Source organism: Camelina sativa, chromosome 4 (genome assembly GCF_030686135.1).
Source record: "Camelina sativa cultivar CO46 ecotype springtype chromosome 4, ASM3068613v1".
NCBI lineage: Eukaryota > Viridiplantae > Streptophyta > Magnoliopsida > Brassicales > Brassicaceae > Camelina > Camelina sativa.
Genome location: NC_141883.1, coordinates 134766 through 147895, shown reverse-complemented (window position 1 = coordinate 147895; position 13130 = coordinate 134766). Strand labels below are relative to the sequence as shown.

At 41.8% G+C, this 13130-nt stretch overlaps 1 pseudogene; it reads left to right on the top strand.

Moving 5' to 3' along the window:
- Window positions 1-11059: 11059 nt before the first annotated feature.
- LOC147945127 (small nucleolar RNA R71) lies at window positions 11060-11160 on the top strand (annotated as a pseudogene).
- The last annotated feature ends 1970 nt before the right edge of the window (window positions 11161-13130 follow it).

Below are 13130 nucleotides of genomic sequence, written 5' to 3'. Positions count from 1 at the left end.
GACTGCCAAGTATGATTCCCTCACCACTAAGCTGAGGTACCTAGAGGGCCACCACAACAACCAACCACCTCCAAAGATAAACCAGCTTCCAGGAAAAGCAGTTTAGAAGCCCAAGGATTATGCCACAGCCCAAGCAATCTTCCTTGATGATGACTATGAGGATTACCTCACTGGGGACAGTGATGATCAAGATGGGGAGGATATGGATCACTGTGGGATAAATAAGGCTAAGTACTACATATCTGAGTATGAACCCGAGCCTTTACCCGAGGAGAGTAATCGAGTTGATGATCGAGCACTGGTTCGAGAATCACAATTTGAAGAACCATCCGAGCCTGAACCCGATGACACACCCGATGGTCTTGATCGGATGATACATCGAGTAGAGGAAAGGTTCAATGCTGCCCTTGACATCCAACTGGAGGCACTTGCAGAGCGTATGAACAAGCGTAAAGCTCCACCTCCTAAACTTTTGCCACCACACGAGCTTCAAAAGGAAATCACCGAGGAGGCAGCTCAGCTGGAGATTGGGTATGAGATTCTCAGGAGTGGAGTTTGCTTAGATCCTGAGCTGCGAATCGTAGAGAAATCGGAAGATCCTGGTTCTCTCACTCTGCCATGTTCAATAGGCCTTAGGATTTTTAAAAATTGCTTGTGCGACCTGGGAGCCTCAGTCAGCATCATGCCACTATCAGTTGCCAACAAGATGGGTTTCAGCAGTTTCAAACCAAGTAGTCTGTATTTGGTTCTAGCTGATAGAACCAGTAGACATCCAATTGAGATCCTGGAAATTTGCCTCTCAGAATTGGAAGGGTGGAAGTCCCTACTGATTTCATGATCCTTGATATGGATAAGGAACCAGACGATCCATTGATCTTGGGGAGACCATTCTTGGCAACAGTAGGTGCAGTGATAGAGGTGAAGCAAGGCAAAATCGGGATTGAGCATGGAGAGCACTTCAAGATGGAGTTTGGTGTCAAGAAGGGAATTAAGAGGCCAACCATTGATGGTCAAGCTTTTTCCACTAAGACAAAGGAGAGAAAGGTAAAACATCTTGAAGAAGTCAACACCACATTTGCTGTGGAACCTGGACAAGACTTGGGGAATGAATTGAATCAGCCTGCTACAGTGGAAAGGATTCCAGAACCTCTCCCTCAAGGATCCCATGCTTAAGGAGCATGAAGAGTCAAGCTTAGTGACTTTAAACAAGCTCACTTGGGAGGAAGTCCCAAAGATATCTTTTTATTTCTATTTTCTTTTAAATTTTACTAATTTATTTACTTTGCATTATTTTCGATTTTTACAAATAGACAAAAAAAAGGAAGAAAGAGAAATTTTGGGGAACCCGAGGCCCTACCCGAATCCGTACCCGACGCGCATGGTCGTGTTCCCCATCGAGTGGTTAGTGGAATCCGAATTCCACGAACCCAAGCCCACTCTCGGGGAAGCCCAAATTGCTAACCCTCTTCTATTTAAAGGGACTAGAAACCTTCTCCCTCAGCAGCACAAATCGATAAATATTTCAACCCTAAAAGCTTTTTGCATTTCTCTCAAGGGAATCGAGTCTTTTCAAATTCTTGGGAACTAAACCTACTAATCTCGAAGTTTAGCTTTTCTCTCTTTTCAAGGACTCAACAATGGCACCAAAGATGAACACCTACCAAAGGAAGGGAAGAAGATCAACCTCCGCTGCTGCTACAACCGGAGGAAATGCCATGGAACCTCAAGAATCCCAAGGAAGAGGAAACTTTCCGCATTCCCAACCGCTGGCTAGACGTTTCGCTTCCCCAACCCGATGCTCTACCCCATCCGTCACCCGATCCGTTGCTCGAGCAACCGATCTTGTGGATGCCCGTGTTCTCTGTCCTGACCCAATCGCTAATGCAATCCGCCGATCTCCCCGACGTAGGGACCTGTCTACGTCTGAGAGAACCATTACTGACCCTATGGAGGTCGATTCTGATGCCGGTGGAGGAGAACCAAAGGAGATCCAATCCTATAGGTTGAGAAGCAGAGCCGCGGTTGCAAGGGGGAAGAGACCCGCCTCCGAAAGGGCTGAGAAAGTAGCCGAGAGTGCAGCGGAAGAAGAAGATCAAGATTCAGAGGAGGAGAACCATGAGCGAGAGGAGGACCAGAGGGAGCGAACACGACAAGCCTCGCGGAGGCTAAAGCAGAAAGAGGTGGAGACTCCGGCAAAACTCTTCAAGGTTTTCCGCAAGATGAGTTTCGTTGTTACCCGCTACCCTCACCGAGAAACAATGAAGCAGTTGGGGATCGTAAGAGATGTCGAGTTCCTGTTCGACATGTGCCACCTGGGCAAGATGATGCAAGCCAACCTCGAGGCTTATGAGGAGGAGACGGTCCACTTTATCTCAACACTAAAATTGCACTACTTCGAGGACCACCCGACCCTACTACCCGATGGGGGGATTGGGTTCATCACCTTCTCTATGCGCCACAACGAATACCGACTCACATACAAGGAGATGGAGAAGTTATACGGTTTCAAGGATTGGAGTGGAGAGAACATGGAAGTGAGCAAGGAAGAAATGAAGTCCCTATGGCTGACAATAAGCGACAAGCTCACTTACAAGTCTACAAGGTCCAAGTCTGCTCAAATAAGGAGCCCTGTTTTGAGGTATTTTCACAAGTCCCTCGCCTGCACTCTTTTTGCTAGAAAGGAGACTGGGAATGTGAATGATCACGAGCTCCAACTGCTAGATATTGCCTTGTGTGGAGTTTTAGACAATGCTAGGGATGGTACACCACTAGTAGGGGATTGAAACCAATCTTTTTGTGTGTGGTGTGATGAGATGGGATGATATATGAGATATGAAATGAATGGATGACAAGTTGTTTCAATTCCCTTTATGCAGTTGTAGTATAAGAGGTGTCAATCCAATCTGAGTGTTTGTGATCAATCAAGATGTGCATATGAGTCTAAGTCACGCCAGATGTAAAGGTTGTTTGTCACTAACAATCTTATGATGAAATATAAAATGCAGAAAGTAAAACTACAAGAACTAGGAGCTAAATGCAAATGGAACATAATGACTATGACAATTATGAAGCTAAAACAGAAATAGAAACTATGATAATGCAAGTATTGAACTAATGCAAGGTAAGTAATGAACATGATACTAAATGAATGCGACAGAAATGCAACTAGAGTGAAACAGGACAAACACTAATCATAAACACAAGTTCTGGGTTGGAACTCGAGCAAGCACTCGATCGAGTGTAGATCGAGTGCAGGGTCGAGCTGGACAAATACGCAAAACAGAGCAACACAAGAAAAACAGAGCAATACCAAAAGCAAATCAAACAACGATCAAACAACAGGATTTAAGCTAAGAAATCAATAAACAAGGAAGGTCTTGAGGAGGGATTCATGGGCTGGACTATGATTGAGGTCATCTAACTTGGTCAACAAATCTCAAACAATTTGAGCTAATCTCTATACATATATTTCTAAGACATGTTTAATCCACTGTCATGGCAAGAAACAATCAAACTCATGCATCTCTAGACTTGTTCTCACAAAGTAAAGAATCTACACAAGCAGGCATTAAGCAATATGTCAAAAATCAAACAAGACTTCTAATCTCTTAGCAAGCCTAATGATAGTCTCTAGATCTAGCCTTATTTATGCTCCTTAGACATTGGTGTGATGCTAAGAGGCTTGAAATCAGATCCTACCCTCTCAGATATAGGATCAGCATTAAGAACATCTAGCCTAGAAGAGATCTACAACAATCAAGCTTGACCAAATCAAACAAACCTCAAACACAATCCAGCCTAACCCATCCTCAAGATCCTAAGCAACTACTCACAAGAACACATGATTACCAACAAAGTCATAAATCCAGAAAATACTGAAACTTGCATCATTAGAAAGATAAATCAAAGATCTACAATATTGAAGAAAGAACCAAATTCAAATTCTCAATATTAAAAAGGTTATGAAACCAACAATATTGAAGAATTTAGTCTTTTTCTCCTTTAAAAGAAGTACAAGATCTTAGGAAAATAAAAGTGCAAAAGGAATAATTCTAAAAAAGGTAAAAACTAGGTTTTTGACTCTCTAAAAAGCTGGACCCTTTTGGTGGCTGCAGGTACAAGCCCTTATATAGAAAAAGTAGTGGAAGCCCTAAAAACGCTAAAAGACAAAATAGCCAGGCGGCTCGACCAACTCGACCTGGTGCTCGGTCGAGTGACCGGTCGAGTTGGCTCCTCTTGTGCTCCTCCCACTCGGTCGTGTTGGCTCCTCTTGTGCTCCTCCCACTCGGTCGAGTCCCTCTCAGCACACGGTCGAGTGTCTGCTCGAGTGGGCAGTCGAGTTGGACTCCGGACCTTTGTTCTTCAGCCTTAGCTCTCTTGCTTTCTCCTCATGATTGCTTCACTTCTCCTCAGCATTGCTTCCATGCTCCTTAAGCTTCAAAATCACCTGTTTATGCATGAAAAGATGCAAATGCAATGCAACTAAACTCTAATGCAAGAACAGTCCTAAAGCTATGCAATAATGGTCAAAATGGATAGCAAAAGATGCAAAGATGTGAATATATTAGGGGAAAACAGGGTAAAATATATGAACATCAACACCCCCAAACTTAGTCTTTGCTTGCCCTCAAGCAAATGAACAAGACATAAGAAGGTAGGTGAGGTTTGAAAGTGGGATCTCAGCTCCTAAAGCTTGCAAATAGACCATCTAGAATCAATGTCCAAGTTACTAGTAGTATGATGCAAGTTGAATGAGCTGTACTTAAAGATTTTAGACAAGCATATCACAACCCTTACTGATTTGAGCCTTAGATGTCCACATGCATTCAAATCAACCATTTCCTTTAACATTCATTAATCAAGAACATGAATCAATTCTATGCAATGCTTAAACTCATTTGGCTTGGTAGTAAAAGATTTAGAGACAATGATGGTCTCTCTTTATAGTGGGGCTTATCAATACCAAGGTTCTTTCATAAAAATGGATTGAGCTTTAGAAGAATGCTAAAGGTAAGAACACTTAGACACATACAAGAACAAAACCTTGTCTACCCAAAGGCACCCAAAGTGTTTATCCTATCAATCTAAACCCAATTGATCCTAGTGCTACCCTTTAACTTCTTCTCTTCTCTTTCACCCTTTTCTCTTTTGATTTTAAAGTCTTAGGAGAGGTTTCATATTTGATCTTTCTAGTGGAATAGGGGATTCTTACTTATTTGCTATGGTTTTCTTTTCTTCTTATTCTTAAGACATAAAAGCATTTTGCTATACTCTTCTTTTCTTTCTTTCTTTTCTTTGATTGAAACCATCTTTAAACAATATCATATTTCCCATTCTTTCACTAGACTTTGATTTTACTTAAACACACTCCTAAAGACTCTAACCTTTTCTTTCTCTTTTTCTCTTTTCTTTTCTTTCTTTTTCAAACAACCAAATCCCAAACCCAACAATGAAATCACCTAGTCCTATCTAGTTTGGAAGATGCAAACTAGAACTACACAAGGCATTATTCTTGTCAGTTCAAACCTAACACTTTCTACCAACCTCAATCCCAAAATAGGCCTTACACACTCAAGAATACACATGGCTTGAAAGAAGGGTTGGTTAAGGGTATTGGAAACTGATTTTAATGATTTAATCAGCTACTTGGATCAACAAGAGTGGTAAAAAGGAGAAAGATGATCCAAATAAGTATATGGTATCCATGAGTTTAAAGCAATGCACACATTGATATTTAACAGTCAATATTAAGTTCTTATAAGTAGGAAATGGCATCAAATCACAACATGCTTCAATTTAGACCAAATGCAATGCAAGAATTCAAGGCTTGGTTCAATCTTATGTTTCTAACCACTCAACTAGCATCAAAGTACTATTAACTTGGGCATTGATCCTAGTCTAGTGAATAAAACAAGCTAACAAGGCAAAGCTTATCATAGATCCCTAATCCAAATATTATACAATCCTACATGAAACATGCTAAACAAGATCCTAATATGTAATGCAAACTACATGAACACTCTTTTTTTATAAAGATTTTTGCAAAAAATTTCAATTTTTTAAGGTTTTTCTATGCCTTAGATGTTATTCAAATACTAACATGATGATGCTAAAAATTTGAAATAAGAACACAAAACACAATATCAAATGCTATCTCAAACCCTCCCCCAAACTTAAATCACACAGTCCTCTGTGTGAAAGAAATTTGTAAGAGGATTCAAGACCAAAAACAAAACACAATATCAAATGCAATGGTATTTACAAGGGAAGGTGATTGTGGTACCTTAAGGATTGGAGAAGAAGCTGTCCACATCCTCTTGCATGCTGTCAAAAGAGTAGTTGGGGTCTTTTTGATGACTTGGAGGTGGAGATTGGGGTAGTTCGACGAAGGGAATCGACCGGGACTCAGTCGAGTACGTGCTCGAGTGGGGGGGGGGGTCGAGCTGGACCGCGAGTGTCAAAATTCTGACCTTGCTGCTGGTAGAACTGCTGGTAGAGTGCTGGATCCATGAAGTACTGGGGTGGGATGGGAGGGTAACCTGGATATCCTGGATAAACAGCTGGAGGTGGGAAGCCATAAGGTGATCTGGGCTGGAACTCGGCCGAGTGCATCTGGGGTGCTCGGTCGAGTGGGTGCTCGAGTGCCTCGAAAATTGTTGTTCTCGGCTACTTGAACTCCTCTTCCTCTGATTTGGCTCCACAGGGTTTGCAACTCTTGAGAGTGCTATAGTTGAGCTACTCCTCCTCAAAGGACTTGAATGGCTTGGAGATGAGTTTGCACTCTTCAGCTCAACAATCTCCTTTTTTAGGCCCTTGATGCACTTAGCCATATTGGTCACCTTCTTCTTAAGCTTATCAAACCTCTTCCCATGCCACTTGCTCCACTTTTGTAGGAGAGTCAACCTCTTGGTAGTCTCTCTCACTCCTCTACTATCCCTTGGGTTGGGTTCATAATCTTCAAAGTAAAATTGCTCCTCCCCATCAGCCATTTGTACATCTCAAGCTTCATCAACTCTAGGTTGAACTATCCCATCAAACAAGAACTCATCAGCTGGCCAAAAGTCAATGTTTGCTCCTTCTTGAATGGTGGTGAGCTCTTGGTTAGGTAAGATCAACTGTTTTTTCCCAACTGTTGGAAGCTCAAAGTTGAAGATGTGATTTCCTTGATGCATTTCCTTGGCCAATATGAGAGTAGAGGTGAGGTAGCTTGAGTCAATCCATCTTGGCTAAACCTTCTCTCCTCTAAGTGGGACCTTGGCAGCTTGTAGTATTGGAGTGATGATGCCTCCAATGGCTAAGGCTCCTCTTGACCCTTTGTTTTGTAGCTTGCCTACCCAACTTCTCAAATATATCATGTGATCAATGAGCACCATTGCAAGGTCAGTCTCCACAGTGGTCCCAAGAATGATGGTTTCATTTCTTGCCTCAAGGATGATTCCATTGAGATCCATGTCAATTATCTTGAGCTCACCCTCATTGAGATTTCCAGTCTCCTTCCTAGCAAAGAATGTATTTGCTAAGGCCTTGTGGAAGTACCTTAGGACTGGGCTTCTTATCTTTGAACTCTTGGTCTTGGAGGATGAATAGGTGATGTTTTCTCCAATGGTTTCCCAAATGGCGTAGAGCTCCTCTCTTGGTATCATCAAGCTCCTATTACTACCAACTTCAAAACCAAACACATTTGCTATCTTCTTCAATGAAAGCTCATAGTTCTTCCCCTTGATTGTGAAAGCAATATGACCAGCTCCAAACTCATCATCCTTCCTTGCATATGTGTGCAGCTTGACTGTGGCTAGAAACTCACAACTTTCTTCTTTATACCCCTCCATGCAAAGCCCCATGAACTTGGTTAGGTTGCTTTTCTCAAAAAGATACTCCACATCTTCATCAATGGCTAGCTTCTCCATGGTTTCCTTGTGTGGATACTTAGTTCCCAGGAACTCCATTCTCATGAAGGCTTCATAAAGTTGCCTCTTTGTCAATCCACAAGATTCTGCCTCTCCATCATCCTCTAACTCTTCTTCTTCACTTTCTTCCTCACTTTCACTTTCAATCTCCTCTTGTTCAATCTCAACTGCTGGCCTCTTCCCCTTGGCCTTGTTTCTCCTCATGAACTCACTAAGAGTTGACTCCCTTTCTTCTTCACTTTTGGTTCTCTCAGGATCTTCCTCAGCTGACTGAGTTCTTGAACATGGCATCTGACTCGATCGACCACTCGGACCTCCACTCGGTCGAGTGCATGCTCGATTGGGGCGTCGAGTGGTTCTTCCAGCTTCTCTTCTTGACTGTAGGCGATCATCACAACGTTCCATGGAGCTTGCAGCCGCTTGTTGAGACTTCCTAGTAATCCTTGAAGACATTTTCGAATAGAACTGAAGGGAATACAATCAAAGCTTAAGGTTAATAGGTTAGTGACCCAAAAACTTAAAAGAGCTAAGCTTGAGCAAATGATGAACTTTGAGAGAGATTTTAAAACTTGATTTTAGTTGTTTTGAGCAAATGAGAGAGTGTGAGAGATATAAGATCGTGTAAGGCTCTATTTAAAGAAGCTAAGGGGACAAGGAGACAAGGGTGGAGCGTCCATACCATTCAAATTTGAAATGGGAATCTTTGACCTGCTTTTTGCTGCCACTCGACCCCACACTCGACCAGCACGTGGTCGAGCTCCTTGGCCAAAGTTTGAAATTTCAAAATTTTTCTTCTTTTTCTTCCCTCCACTCGATCATTCTAGAGAAATGAGCATCGAGTGGGCCTTACTTCTTTGCCAACTCGGTCTAGTACCTCTCGTGGGCTGGTCGAGTGGCTTGCGAATCTCCTTCCCCAAGTCCAAATCTCTCCATACCCATCTACACTTTCATTGAAAGGCCTGTCCAACACAAACATAAAAGAAAACACATCAAAACTACTAAGAAAATAAAGCATATTTACAAAGGATACCTTAGGGACTTCCTCCCTAGTGAGCTTGTTTAGAGTCACTAAGCTTGACTTTGGTTGCCTTCTTAGGCTTTGTTTAGATACCAAGGAGGTGATGAAATCCTCCCTGGTACTTCTTGATCACTATGAGTCTGATCCTTGATCACTGTGAGTCTGATCCTCGATCACCTCACCCTTAACACACAAACCATATTTCTTCTTGATTTTGAGCCTTGGTCTTGCTTTCCTTAAAGACCTCTTGTTTAGCTTGACTTGGAGATCTTTAACCATACCAGTCAACTCTTGAACTGACCTCTTAAGCTTTTCCACAGAATCTTCTTGAAGAGAGAGATTGTCCTTTGGAGTTGCCTCTTCACTTAAACCTTCATGACCACCTTTGTCCTTGATAGTAAAAGGTTGATCATCAATGGTATGAAGTTTGGTTGGGTTGTAGATGTTAAACTTCATAGCTATACCCTCAGAAATGTTCAAGGTCACAAGACCTTCCTTAACATCAATAACAGCTCCAACTGTGGCTAAGAATGACCTCCCAAGGATGATAGGATCTTCAGGTTCCTTGTCCATCTCCAATACCACAAAATCTGTATGAACCCTTTCTCTTCCTATCTTGACTGGAATATTCTCCAACTTGCCAACCACATCTCTGTTTGAACCATCAGCTAGGCATATATGAAGGTTGGTGGACTTGAAGTCAGTGTGCCCAAGCTTTTGTGCTATAGAATAGGGCATCACACTGATAGATGCTCCCAAGTCACATAAGCACTGGTTGTAGTGAAGATAGCTAAGTGTGCAAGGCAGATAGAATGGACCTGGATCCTTAAGCTTAATTGGGATGATTACTCCTCCAAGGTTTTCAAGATCCTTCTCATCTTGAGCTTGAGCCTTCTTCTTTGATAAATCAAGCAAAAAATCCTTATAGAGAGGATATGGATCATACTGTTCCAAGGCATGTCCTCTCTCTTCTTCTTGGTAAGCAATGATAATCTCTTGTATGGCCATCACTTCTTCTTGTTTCTCAATCACAACCTCTTCCTTCAAAGCCTTCTCTTCCTCTTGTTGCAAAGCCAACATTTCTTTTTTTCTCAATGATTTCCCTTAATTCCTTAAGCTTTTGTGCCTTGAAACGTCCTGGGAATGGTAGAGGCGGTTTGTAAGCAGGAGGGATGTACTTAGCAGGCTTGACAGCTTCTGACTCTTCAGCTCGATCGACCACTCGAATATTCACTCGGTCGAATGCTTGCTCGAGCAACTGGTCGAGTGCAATACCGGATTCAGACTGCTTTGCACAGACTTCACTCTGAGCTTCAAGAAATGACCAATCCTCCCCAACTTGAACTTCACTGTCCCCAGTGACTTCTTCTTCAAAGATATGAATGGCTTTGGCAGTAAACTCCCTTGGGTTTTGAACTGCTTTTCCAGGGAGTTGGGTGGCTTTTGGAGCTGAAGTAGATGCTATATTGCTCTCCATATACTTCACTCTTGAGTTCAGACCTTCAAACTTCATATTCAGATCATTATACTGTGATGTTAACCTTTGATTCAACTCAGCAAACTGTTTGGCTTCCTCAATCTTTTTATTGGTTTGCCCAATCAACAGTTGTTGTATCATTGCTCTTAGGTGTTGTTCCTGGCCTTGGTTAGTCTGAAACCCTGGTGGGGGACACAATTGGGGCTGGAACACTTGTTGCTGCTGCTTGGGTGCATAGTTGTTCTGTTGTTAAGGCTGAGGAGGTGGATAGACTTGGTCTTGAGGGTTGGCTACATTGGTGCTCCTATAAGAGAGGTTGTTCTTGATGAATCTTCCACCTTGGTTGTAGCCTTTGTATCCTCCTCCTTGGTTCTGCATATAACACAACTCAGCAAACTCCCTATCTCCTTCTTGGACTGGAGCTTCTTCTTCACCAATGAAGTGAATGGTTTTTGACTGGCTTAGGAGAATCTTGTCAAGCTTCTCATTGACCATCTTTAAATCCTGCTTGTATTTGTCCTCTTGATCAGTGGAGGGGATCCTTATGGTTCTATCATAATCTTCATTATAATTACCATCTGACTGAGCAAGGTTCTCAACCAATTCCCATCCTTCTTCCACATTCTTGTTGAGGAAGTTGCCATTTGAAGCATTCTTATCTTGGGACACTGAGTCTGGAATCCTTTAAACCTCTCCCAAGCTTCACAAAAGCTCTCATTATTCCTTTGAGCAAACCCAGAAATTTCATTCCTCAACCTAGCAGTCTTTGCATTGGAGAAGAACTTGGCCAGAAAAGCTTTCTTGCATGCATCCCATGTGGTTATAGCTCTAGTAGGAAGAGTCTTCTCCCATAGATGAGCTTTGTCTCCAAGGGAAAATGGTAATAACCTTAACTTGAAGCCATCTTCACTTACTCCATTGATTTTTGTGCGTCCACATATTCTGTCAAACTCATCAAGGTGATCTAGAGGATCCTCCATTGGCAACCCATGAAATTTGTTGGTTTGTATCATGGAGATCAATCCACTCTTGATTTCATAATTATTATTGGCCACAACAAGAGGCACAATACCAGCTCTTTAGTTGTGTGTGTTAGGTGCATCCCCAGCACCAATGTGTCTAGGTCTATGATCATGGTTATCTGGCTGCTCCATGACTACTTGTTCTTCTTGTTCTTGAACTACTCTTATTTGCTTATGTCTCAAACCCTTTTGTAGCCTGTGGATGTTGTCAATAGGCCTTTGAAGACTGTCTTTGCCTTTTCACCTTGTGTGCATCAACAAACTCGAGTACAGACTCGAACAGATACACGGTCGAGCGCAGGCTCGTGTGGGTGGTCGAGTTGACTGGGAAGTGATGGCTATTTGGATCCAGCTTCTGACTCGATCAAGTGCTCGATCACTACTCGGTCGAGTGGTGGTCGAGTGGGTGGTCGAGTGGGTACCTGAAACTCAAGACAGCCAAGCAAAAGAAGATTTGAGTTCAGTAACTTCACAAGTGTATAAACGAACTTAATCTTAGACTAATAATGATCCTAAATGTCACAAACAAACTCAAATGGGCAACAACGCCAAATTGAAACCAATCTTTTTGTGTGTGGTGTGATGAGATGGGATGATATATGAGATATGAAAAGAATGGATGGCAAGGTGTTTCAATTCCCCTTATGCAATTGTAGTATAAGAGATGTCAATCCAATCTGAGTGTTTGTGATCAATCAAGATGTGCATATGAGTCTAAGTCAAGCCAGATGTAAAGGTTGTTTGTCACTAACAATCCTATGATGAAATGTAAAATGCAGAAAGTAAAACTACAAGAACTAGGAGCTAAATGCAAATGGAACAGAAGGACTATGACAATTATGAAGCTAAAACAGAAATAGAAACTATGATAATGCAAGTATTGAACTAATGCAAAGTAAGTAATGAACAGGATACTAAATGAATGCGACAGAAATGCAACTAGAGTGAAACAGGACAAACACTAATCATAAACACAAGTTCTGGGTTGGAACTCGAGCAAGCACTCGATCGAGTGTAGATCGAGTGCAGGGTCGAGCTGGACAAATACGCAAAACAGAGCAACACAAGAAAAACAGAGCAATACCAAAAGCAAATCAAACAACGATCAAACAACAAGATTTAAGCTAAGAAATCAATAAACAAGGAAGGTCTTGAGGAGAGATTCATGGGCTGGACTATGATTGAGGTCATCTAACTTGGTCAACAAATCTCAAACAATTTGAGCTAATCTCTAGACATATATTTCTAAGACATGTTTAATCCACTCTCATGGCAAGAAACAATCAAACTCATGCATCTCTAGACTTGTTCTCACAAAGTAAAGAATCTACACAAGCAGGCATTAAGCAATATGTCAAAAATCAAACAAGACTTCTAATCTCTTAGCAAGCCTAATGATAGTCTCTAGATCTAGCCTTATTTATGCTCCTTAGACATTGGTGTGATGCTAAGAGGCTTGAAATCAGATCCTACCCTCTCAAATATAGGATCAGCATTAAGAACATCTAGCCTAGAAGAGATCTACAACAATCAAGCTTGACCAAATCAAACAAACCTCAAACACAATCCAGCCTAACCCATCCTCAAGATCCTAAGCAACTACTCACAAGAACACATGATTACCAACAAAGTCATAAATCCAGAAAATACTGAAACTTGCATTATTAGAAAGATAAATCAAAGATCTACAATATTGAAGAAAGAAC